The sequence below is a fragment of the Rousettus aegyptiacus genome, unplaced genomic scaffold, assembly GCF_014176215.1.
Source record: "Rousettus aegyptiacus isolate mRouAeg1 unplaced genomic scaffold, mRouAeg1.p scaffold_m13_p_18, whole genome shotgun sequence".
NCBI classification, from domain to species: Eukaryota; Metazoa; Chordata; class Mammalia; order Chiroptera; family Pteropodidae; genus Rousettus; species Rousettus aegyptiacus.
In genome coordinates, this window is record NW_023416293.1 from 713,638 (window position 1) to 725,693 (window position 12,056).

The 12,056-nt window shown below is 31.9% G+C and overlaps 1 protein-coding gene across 11 annotated transcripts in view; it reads left to right on the forward strand.

Annotated features, from left to right (window-relative positions):
* SDCCAG8 (SHH signaling and ciliogenesis regulator SDCCAG8) overlaps positions 1–12,056 on the forward strand; it is a 198,378-nt gene that overhangs the window by 73,233 nt on the left and 113,089 nt on the right. The window lies entirely within an intron of this gene.

Genomic DNA, 12,056 nt, shown 5'->3' on the forward strand with positions numbered 1-12,056 from the left:
ACTGATGGCAAATAATGAAATTAGGCGTGTATGGCTAAAAAATCAAAGTCCCTTCATAAATACGGAGCAGATTTGTAGTTGGCAGGATTTAAACCTGTGTTGCAATGCAATCCGAATGGGCCTGTTTGAAATTTCAGTTTCTTCATCTGAATAACCTGGATAAGTGGACTAAATTGGAAGTTTGAGGAATTAGAGTCTACATAATTATTCTGAGATTCCTTTGATCCATTTTATTAAGTGAATCCTTTTAAAAGTGTTCTGCCCATATACTTATGTTATATCATGTTGCACACCTAAAAGTAATACAATATTATGTCAATTATATCTCAATAGAAACTTTTACTTAAGTCATTACCCTATACTTATCTGTTCTACACCTATTTTTTTTTTAAAATGAGTGAAAGCAAGAATTGTTTTCTAATTGTGACAGCATATACATTTAGTAATGTGTATGAAAGTGTTTTCTAAACTATGAAAAACTATGTAAACATCAGAAAACAGTTATGATTAAATGGATGGTCAGAAAATTGAATAGAAGTACTACTTATTTGTATGTGGATACTGTTAATTTAAAGGAAACATACTCAAAATATTTATTAGCTAAAGTATCTACTTTACATTGAAGCTTCTTCCCAAAATTAGTTGGGAAATATAGGTTGTTTTTGAGTTAAAGCAAAGTACTATAAATTCTTAAGTTCTACAAATAGAACTTTACAGAAATATTTATATAACCCACAACTAAAATGAATTTTCTAAAAACTCCCCATAAGGTGAGATCACGTACACCATGTCTCAGTACAGAAGGTTTTTTTTTTTTTTTCCAATCAGTTATGTCTCTAAAAATAAACCTAGTTTTGTTGTTAAAATTTGCTGTTTCCTCTGCACATAAGAACATCTCATTAATTTTGGTGAAAACCTTCTAACAAGATAAAATTAAACTGTCCAGTTTTCCAGTGGGAGAGGATCCATTTTGTGTCATCACGAGCAGAGTAGCAGCTAAGAGGTGAGTTGAATACAGACAAGCGGTTTCAGTGGTTGGAATATTTTGAATCCAGGCATTAAGCGTTCAGGCAAGAGCTTGTAGGTTTGACTGCTGTAGGTAATGCTGTCAGCAATACTGTCTCTCTCCTACTCTCCTTACAGTCTTAAAGCCAGAGCATCGATATCGTTGTTCTCTGTAAACAGGTGCCCCAAGGAGTAGCAGCACCTGGGTAGGTAGGTAGGAGGGGTGACCTCATAGAGTATGTGTGTGTGGGGAAGAAGAGCCGCTGTATTCCACTGTCCACTGTTAAGTGGTCCAGACATGGAGATAGGGGTTTCCTTTGTTCTGTCATTTGAAACTGATTTAGTGAGAAATTAAAAACGATGCCTTATAGAATAAAATCATTCAGTTTGAAGTGAAAGGCTAGGTATTGAATTTGATCTAAATGTTTGAGCTTTTCTTGGTTCGAGAGAAATATATCATTTTGCCCCAGCATCTGTACTAAATAATCATATTAATGAAAGTAAAATTCAATGAAATATATTTTAGTCTTAATTAAGAAGTGATGTATATGCTCTTACAAAACTACTTTTTTTTCTAAAAAAAAAAGGAAGTCTGAGTCTTAAGTTTGTTGATTGTCAGAGATTGACAGAATTAAACAAGAGAATACACGGAGCAAAAAAATAACTTGTTGAGTAACAGTTGTCAAAGGAGGAACAGCTGATGCGTTTTCTTTATTGCATTTAAAAAATTAATTATTGCCAGTAGAAGCTGGTTTGTGCTCATCACTGAGTTAGCACCGTGGTCTGGCATTATTCCACGTTCGAAGGGAAACGGGGATCGGCGAAGAGTCTGAAGCCTGAGTTCTAGTGTGGTCAGGTGGGCTTCAGAGGGTTGTTTAATCTGATCTGTACAGGATGGGTAGAGAAAGGTGATGACCGAGATATCGATTGTCTCTAGTGTACCTTTTTTTTTTTTTTTAAGGCCCATGTTTTTGTTAAACAAAGTCTTGATGTAAATAGGGAGTTAACTTTCAAGTGTTTTGAGAGGAGCACATTTTACAAGAAATTTAGTCAGCGCGGTATTTATGGAAGAGGCATTTAATTTGATAAATTAAAAACATACATCGAAGTCTTTGAAAGTTAGTTGCAAAATAACCCAAAACCTCCCTTGTGTTTTCCCTTTGGGAATCAGAATATTTAACTGATATTTTTCTGACAACTCCTAAAAAAGCAACATTGAATATAAGAGTTTTGGTTTGTTCTAGTTGAAACACAATAAAAAAGTGTGCATTATCTGAGAGACAAAATAGTTTTGCCAGAAAATATAGGAAATTGTTGAAATTCCACATTGCATTGACCTTTATGTTGCAATTCATTTAAGGTATTAGTGTCAATTTTGAAAAATCTTTCAAAAACTATTTAATTTACAGTTATAAATTATGTCCTTGATATATTTTAAGTATTTTTAATCTCATAATGATAACCCAAAGGCATTATAAATATATTTAATAAAAAGTTTTCTAACCAAAAATACATAATAAACTTCTTATATTTAAACTTATAATGTTTTCCTGTGGAAAAATCAGATATAACTTTAAAAATAGCAGTATTTTCAGTTCATTTAAATTTATTTATCTTTGTAGATAGTGAAAGCATCTTTATCTTGAAAATGCCTTCCATTCTCTTATTTACTGAAATTGTTTTGGGGAGGGTAGGGTATGTTTAGTCTTGTTTTTGTTTGCATTTAGTCCTGTTTGTACACATGGGGAATGGTGCAGTAGCCACCACACTGTAATTAGTAGCGGGCTATAGGATCAAAGCTTTGTTAACGTTACATGTATTTTTAATTGAATTATTCTGTTGGCAAATATTAACACCAGATATAAAAGGAACAAAATTATCCTAAAATGTTGTAGTATAATGTGAAAATTATGGTTAGATTTCATTTAACATGAATCCTGGTGCCTTAATGCTTATAAAACATTTTCTGCTGTAAGTTTTTACAAGAACTAATTTGTTACTTAGTAAATTTTAGGAGGAAATGATATGATAAATTGGCTGTATCACTGGGTTTGCTTTTTTATCAAAATGATAGGGAATTAGTTTATGTTTTAATAGCTATGAAGGACTAGAAAGAGAGTAAGGTGAAGAATGGACAGATTGGAGACATATATATATATGTAATTGGCCATCTGGATTATGTATATAACATATACGTACCACAAAAAGTCTGGCACATAGTAGGCTCATCAAAAATATTTATTGTATTGAATTGAGGACTAGAGAAGGAATGATTTAAGGGAATAAATTAACAGTTTATTTTTCTAAATCGGAATTATTTTAACTTAATTTTATTTTATTTTTGCTTTGGGCGATTTTCTCAACTAGTAATAAAACAATTTTCAAATGGTGATAAAAGTCAACAACTGTAATAAACATTTGAGTTTGGAGTAACTATTTACAGATTTTTTGTTCCTATAGTAATTCTTCTATCTCCCAGCTTTTATACTTGTTCGATAGTTCCTCTTTCATAAGCGAGAAAAGCATATGAAACAATTTTTTTGGCCTTTGAAAAGACCAATCTTTAGATGAGGCTATTCCATCAGAAAAGACATCTTCCTGTTTTCGTTACAGTTCATTTTGAGAGAAATGACTCCAGGTTTATTTTTCTTTTGAATGTACTTTTCAGAGTTAAGTCTAACATTTTTTTTTTTTTAACATGATGTAAATTGGAGTTAATTTTGCACTGGTGACTCTCCCCGCTACCTCCCAGCCAAAGGATCCAGGCCCCATTCTCAGTAGGAATGAAGGAGTCACAGCTTCTTCTGAGCGTTTTTTTTTTTCACTAATGTTTCCTATTTATTTTATTAAATAGTATGAATAAATTACATATGTTTACTATATACATGCATATATAGTATACATATTTAAAATATATGTGTATATTTAAATCATGTAAACATGTTTAATTTTATTTATTTTTTCCAGTTTTACTGATTTACAATTGACATATAGCATTATATTAGTTTTAGGTGTACAACAAGATAATGTATTGTGAATGGATTACCACGGTAAGTTTAGTTAACATCCATCACTTCACATAGTTACAATTTTTTTCTTGCAGTGGTAACTCCTAAGATTACTCTCTTACAACTTTCAAATATGCAATATAGTGTTATTAACTTTAGTCATCATACCGTACATTAAATCCTCAGAACTCAGTTATCTTATAACTGGAGGTTTGTACCTTTGGTGACCTTCATTTATTTTGCCCGCTTCTCCTACCCCTGCCTCTGGCCACCTCCGATCTGTTATCTGTATTTACAAATTTTTTTTTGTTTTTCTGTTTTTGGTTTTTTTAAATTACACATAAGTGACAGCACATGATATTTCTCTTTCTCTGACTTATTTCACTTAGCATAATACCTTCAGGGTCCATCCATATTGTCACAAATGGTAGGAGTTCCTTCTTTTTTATGGCTGAATAATATTCCTTTGTATGTGTGTGTATGTATATATATATACAAACACTACATTCTCTTTATTCATTTATCTATTGATGAACTTGTAGGTTGTTTCTATGCCTTGATTATTGTAAATAATGGTGCAATGAACATGAGGGTACAGATATCGTTTTGAGATAGTGATTTCAATTCTGTCAGATAAATACCCAGAAGTAAAATTGCTAGATAATATGGTAGTTAGATTATTAATTATTTGAGGACCCTTCATATTGTTTTACATAGGATTGTACCAATTTACATTCCCATGAAGTTAATTTTATGTATTTTAAATGTAAACTGTTTAATTAAATTAGAATGTTAGGTACATTATGGGCATACATTTCCTTCTAGAAAATAAGCCAAACCATTAACTTTTTGAGCCTTTCTTTGTTTTAAAAGTTATAACATAGGGGTGGTTATAATATATTAAAGGATTTCCTTTTTATGTCCACAGGAATATACACCTGCATTAGTTTCTTTGTTATATTTTCTCCACAAAAAGCATTACAAGACTGTGATATTTAAATGTCCCAATATAGCATTTGATGGTATGTGCCATAGGAAGCCAGCTGTGTAGAACAAGGAACTACTGCAGATCTAAAGTTTTCTGAGTTGATTAACTTCATTAACATAACCCTCATAACATAGCTATGAACAAAACAGAGAAATATTCTCTTCGATGATAACTCAGTTAGGTGGATTTGTAAGTGATCCAACAGCCATTCCTGGGAAGTTTTTGCTTACAGATCGTTACACTTAGTAATTCTTCAGTAGTCGAGTATGACTGATTGAGTCAGTTGGCAACTGGGGGCCCAGGGAGTGGTGTTAGGAGGCTGTTTTCAAATCTTTGAGGTTACAACACACCTTTGATATTTGTAGGGAAAATTCAGAAGCCTTCACCAATGATAGCGAAAGCAACTAATTCCTCCCATTAAATACAGTAAAGTATAACTGGCTTCTTTAACCTCTACAATGTTTATAAACATAAAACTAAAATTGGAAAGCTACTGAAATAAACTCTACTAAAATAAACTCAGTATATTTCATTACAGTGGAGTGACTTTTCAAAAGGAGATTATGCTCTAAATTCAGTTTGAAAGGTAAATATTCCATACGGTCAAAATTAGTTTTGAAAACCTCATAAATCACTCATAATTTACATAGCCTACATGGATTCATATGCATTGGTTTTATATGCATTTAGAGCCATATCTTCCTACCACAATGGAAACATCATACCCTTTCTCAAAAATTTGAATTCATATCATTTGACTTCCATTGTTGGAACAGATGGTAGGCACTCAAAAATGATAGCTGGTATCAGTGTTACTATTAGGCTTGCAATGAAAACATATTAAATCAGTGTTGTGTGCCCTTGACAATGATAACCAGGAGCAGAACTTCTAGAATGGTATTAGCCACCATTCACACCTACTGTAGTAAAGAGGGCAACTCTTTTTGTACATTTCTAAAAATGACTTTTTTTTACTACTTATACTATCCTTTTATTCACATAGGTTTCCGAAGAGCCTACTTTGGAGACTGAGTCTTAGAAATAAATTTTGCTATATTCTAGACCAGTGTAATCCAATAGAATTTTTTGTGATGATGAAAATATTTTATATCTACACTGTATGATATTGCAGCCACAATCCACATGTGGCTGTTGTTAACTTATCATGTGATAAATGCAACTAAGGAACTAAATTTTTTTAAAAATTAACTTAAATTTAAATAGCCACAGGTAGCTAGTGTAGCTTCAGACAAAAACCTTATTACCAGTTTGGTAAATCATTCTTAACATCTACAAGTTAGTAAAAAAAGTGTCAGGTGATGAATACTAAATTTCCAACAAATACAATCTTTTTATCCACACAGAACTTGATAGAAACTATTACTTCTCTTCCCAGTGATAGATTGTTACATTTTATTTTTCATCATTATTACTTTTCTAAGTATATTCAATGAATTCATCCATTGGTTCCTGAGTGATAAATTCACATTGTCCAGTTTTGTCAGCTTCACAACCATAGGTTCTTCTTTTTCACTGTGCAAAGACTTTGGCTTCTAGTTTTCTTACTGTTCTATATTGTTTTCCCTCTTCCCATTCTCTTCTCCATGTACACAAATAAGTTACCCCGTATTAAAGATTAGTAAATGGCTTCAAAGTCACATAATGTTTAGTAGCAGGGCTAAATCGCTACCATTGGATTAAAATAGTTTCTGTATGCTACTTTTTCTTTCCAGGTAAAGTTGTCCTTTAGGATTAAGATGATATATAATTTTTCAAATGGGTTTTTCATTCATTTCTTCAGATATTTTTTCTTACAAAGTCAGTAGAAATATATAATAGCATTTCTTAATGAAATTCTTCAAATAAGTAGGATAGGAAAGGGTAGGGTAGAATAGAATAGAATAGAATAGAATAGAATAGAATAGAATAGAATAGAATAGAATAGAATGGAAAGGAAATATCTGAGGGTTTCACACATAGTAAGAATTAATATGATTTTATGAAATGCTAGTTTCATTTATACATATGTGTGCAAGAGTATGTACATTTTTGAATTGTGATGTAAATTGGATTTCTTAGTATGGTGCTTGGTCAAAAAGGAAAGAAAAGAAGAAAAGATTTAAAGCCATTGTCTATTTTATGGTGTGATGTGGAAATGATGTCAGAAGATCTGGTTCAAGGCTTAGGTTTATTTTTTCAGACAGTTATTCAATGTCTTTGACCCTCGATTTCTTGTTTTGTGCAAGTGAGATAACAGGTTATGTGCTTCATGCTGTTGTTTCAAAGACCAAATAAAATTTCAAGATGATATACAGTTATAGCACTCCTTGTACCATTAAAGCAGTTTGTCAATTATTTTATATTGAAAAAAACTCATGGGTTACAATAGCAATCATTAATTCTCTTGTTTCCGAATCTTCTGGTCAACTAAGATTTGGCCAATCTGTGCTGCATTTGACTGGTGTTTTGCTTCAGGTTGTGGGTTGTGGGTTGTCTGGGCTATGGTTTGGGTTTTGTTTTGCTCAACATGTATTTATTCTGTGGTTCAGGCAAAAGGGGCAGCAGCTACCCAGGGCATACTTTTCTCATGCAGAAGCACCAGAATACAGAAGCAGAGCCAACCCCCATAAACATATTTATGACTTCTGCTTATATTATAGCCATGAAAATACCATGAGCCAAGTAAAATAAAATGGCCAGACCCAAAGTCATTAGGGAGAGAGAGTGTATTCCACTCCCAGTGGAAGGGAGATAGAAGTGAGTGTTTGCCGAACAGTAATATAAACTATCGCATTACCAAAAGCCATTACATACAAACTTTTGTTAACTACTTTATTCCAGAATATGAAATGACAGCCAAATATCACTGTGTATTTGAAGAAAGCATTATAGAATGTCTAAAACAGACACACAGAAAAAAAAGGAAACTGAGGCAATTTATAATGAGCAGAGGAGAACAATGAAAATACTATAACATTCTAATAGAGATAAGCTATTAAGATAAAAATAGCATGCTATATAAAACAAGATAAGAAAAAAGCTCGTGGAAATGAAAAATGAGGTAAAAATCTTTTTTATAATTCAGTAGAAGTTTTAGAAGATGAAGTCAAGAGAATCTTCCAGAAGTTAGTTTGAATCAGAAGACAAAAAGATAGAAAATGTAAGAAAATTAGATGACCAGTTCAACAAAGCTAAGAACCAATGTCTAGGAGTTCCAGGAAGATGAAATATTAAAATGTATGGCCTCAAAATATTATAACATGATGATATAAGAAAACTTCCCTAAAGAAAACCTCCAGATTGAAGAGCCCACACAGAAGAAGTCATGCAAAAAGGCCCATTCCATGGTCCAACTTTGTAAAATTTCAAATTGCCAGGGAAAAAATGATTATAAAAACTTTCAAAAAAATGATTATAAAAACTTTCAAAAAAAAGCAAATCATAGACCAAGTATTAGGAATCAGGATGGCATAAGCCTTTTCATTTCTATTAGAATCTTGAAGACAATGGAGTAGCCCCTTAAAAACCCTGAATGAAATTTAATTTCATCATAGATTTTTATACCTAGACAAACTATCAAGTGTATGCATAGAATAACAGCATTTTCAGGCATATAGACACTTTTAAAAAATGTGTTCTTTATGTATCCTTTCTTATGAAAGTTACCTGGAAAATATACTTCCAACAAAAATGAGAGTAAACCTAAGAGCAGAATTACTTAAAACCCAGAAAACAGGGAACCTTCTAATAGGAGCATGGGTAAGACTTGACCCAATACAGAGATCAATCAGGCCAGATATAAGGCACTAAGAAGGATATATCTATATAAGCAAAATAATTTATAGGAACTGATCATTTATCTGATGTGTTCCATTATTTGGAAAAATATTGTTGGTGGGCATTGGACAGATCTGTTTTGTCATTTGGGGCAAAATGCCAGTTGCCTAGAAAAATAAACTATTAAAAATGAGGCAATTAATTCCGGAAATAATAAAATATTATGCAAGAAAATTAAGCAACATAATGCTTGTCTCAGTAGCGAACACTATTTCTATAGTCCTTATAATGTAAATGGCTACTGACTAGTGATTTAATCAAAATTCTTACATGGTAGGTTGATGTTATGTTGGGTGGGTGGTATAGGAAACAGAAATCATTATTTTTTTACTATAGGAAATCATTAGATAATGTCTAATTCTGCAAAATCATTAAAAATATGAAGATAAATATGAGAAGAGTGGAGAGTATGTGCCTTTGAAGATTAAGCTCAGAGATGGATGAGGGGTGGAGCATGGCTACTGTCCTTCTTTGTTATAGGCATTGAATGTTATTTGACTTAAATTTGGCATATTACTTTGATAAGAAAATTTCATTAATAATAAGAGTAAAGCCACATATGTCTATGATTAATAAGGAGAAACTTCTTACACTATAGATTATAAATGAACAGTAATGAGTCCCCTTTCTCCATATCCTGTCCTTGGTACTATTCTCCTGTTAGTTGTCCTGGTGGTTACAGTCATGACTTGAAGTGTATCTTTTGGTAAAGTGTAAACCTATCTGGACTTGTCTTTGCCCAGTTGGCTAAGATGGCCCCATCAAACTGCGCAGTAGACACTGCAGGTTTATAATGTACTTTAAGAATAATGTACAGTTGGCCTATGTTGGTCTTTCATCTCTGAGCCACTCTGTACAGCCAAGAAAGCAGCTCTGACCTAGTTGGGTGAGGCAAAGAGTTATCCTGCCAGTGGGAGCATGGCATTTCTGGCAAGAGATGCCTCTTCTAACTGTTGGAGTTGGTGCCATGGCAGATTTTTCTGACTCAGGGAGTAAGTGCCGAGCCCTGGTCCAGCTGGTTAGATTATTTGTTGATTTTGATTACCTGCACCAATAAGCTCTTTTTCTGGCACAGATAATCAGAAGCAGACAGTAATTTTCCATCTTCCTAAGAAAAGTGCTTTTTGCATTTTGAAATTATAATAAAGTTTTATTTAATTTTCACCAAAATAGTGCTTTATCGGGGAAATGTTATTGGATTAAAACAAGAATGCTTTAGTCCTCAATGTTAATGATGAATCCTCAGGCAGGTAATTTTTTCTACTTATCTCTTTGCTGTTCTTGAAAGATAGAGGAAAAAATAAGAAATAATAATGATAATTGCTGTCTTCTATTCAGCTCTTACTAGGTGCTAGACACTCTGCTAAGTACTCATCATCTAATTTAATTTTCACAATTGTTTTAGGAGCTTGCTACAATTATCACTCCCATTTTAGACTGAAGAACCTGAATCACTTGTCCAAGGTCACAGAGCTAGAAAGTGCTAGAGCTGTGAACCCTGATATGTGTTGACTCTTGGGCCCATGTTCTTTATCTCTATTTTTGGCTTCCAGTACAGCCTCTGAGATTTTATTACATGAGATTAAGAAAGAAGATGATTTATACTTAAAGCCTAACTATCAGTGTGAAGTTCCATATGTTGTTATTGTATGGTGCTTATAAAACTTGCTGTGTCTTTTTAAGAAAGTTGGGAATTTTATACATTTTTTATTTCTGTCATTCTTCTCTAGCCTCGCAATTCAAAATTCTGGAGTCGTCTTTGATGTCTCCTGATATCTCTCCTTTTATTTCCATATACTCAGCATGTTCTCTTTATATTTCTCTTTTATTATATATGTTTTACTGCTGTCTGTCCTCCTCTAGATATTTCATCTACCTTTTCGTGGTCTCCCTACTGCCAGCCAGTCTCTGCCATCTTAAATCTATCATACACATTGGTCTAGTTTTTTTTAAGGTCAGCTTCTATCATATCGCATACTTGTTTAAGCCATTGCTATCTCCTCACTATATATAAGAAAAATCGTTTTATTAACCTAGAATTCAGGACCTTTCATAATGTGGTCTAATCTATCATTCCATGAGTTTATGTGCCCTTAGCTTCTTTCCCACTTTCTTGCCCATGCTAATATATTTCTAATCTGGCCTGTTAAAGCACAGATTTTTATCTAATATGCATTTGTTGTTTTTTTATATGCTTTGTATTTTAATAGTCTCTAGTGTATGTATGTCTCATTTACCCAATTGAATTGTTAACTTCTGGGTAGAAAAATGGAAACTCTCTGAGTCCACTAATGTTTAGTGTAGTGTCTTGCATCTAGCACTATGTAAAAAAATTAATAATGAATTTTTAAAGTTTTAAAGTCAACATAAAATTCTAAGACTTTTTGCTTTTGTTAATTTCACAAATGTTAGACAAGTAAAAGTTAATACTTTTCCATTGTTTTTCATCTTTTAAATTATATTTAATTATGAGATAAATATATTAATATAACTTTAACAGTTTAAAATATTTTAAAGAAACAAATAAGTTTTATTAATATTCTAATCTGAAAGGTATAGAAAATCTACTCTGAGTCAAAGTGATATACTCATTATTATATAGCATTTTAAAAATAACACAATATTTGAGAACTCATAAGTGTGTTATTATATAGTTGGTAATATATGGTTTTGATGGGCATAAACTGAATATTTACAGTGTAGTAAATATTAAAAATGCACTAGTTTTTTTTGCCTGATGTATTAAGTATAGTTGGAAATTATTTTCAATATTGAGTAATGACATGAGGAAATTTGAAATCTTTAAAACAGTCTACTTAGGCATGATTTTGTTTTTTTAAGGGGAGATTGCATTTTTGTATTAAAATTGCTTCTCACTGTCTGCTGAATTTGAAAATGTTTCTACCCTTTAATTTCTTTTTTCTAATTTTTCTTGTTTAATAGCCTGAATATTTATCTTTTCTTTTTTAAATTTTTTATAAATGTTCTATAATAAATAAATATTTCTACTTTATCCTATAAATTATTTAAAACTATGTTCTATGTAAGGTATTTTTGCTTTGAAATATTTGAGTTTCAGTAAGATAGGAATGATTTCACCCTGACACCAGAAAATTAACCAATATAAGTTTTCATATATTTTAGATGTTTATATTTATTAACTGACCTGATAGTGCTTTTGTTTTGCCTTTTAAAAATGCAATTTTAATATAGTATTA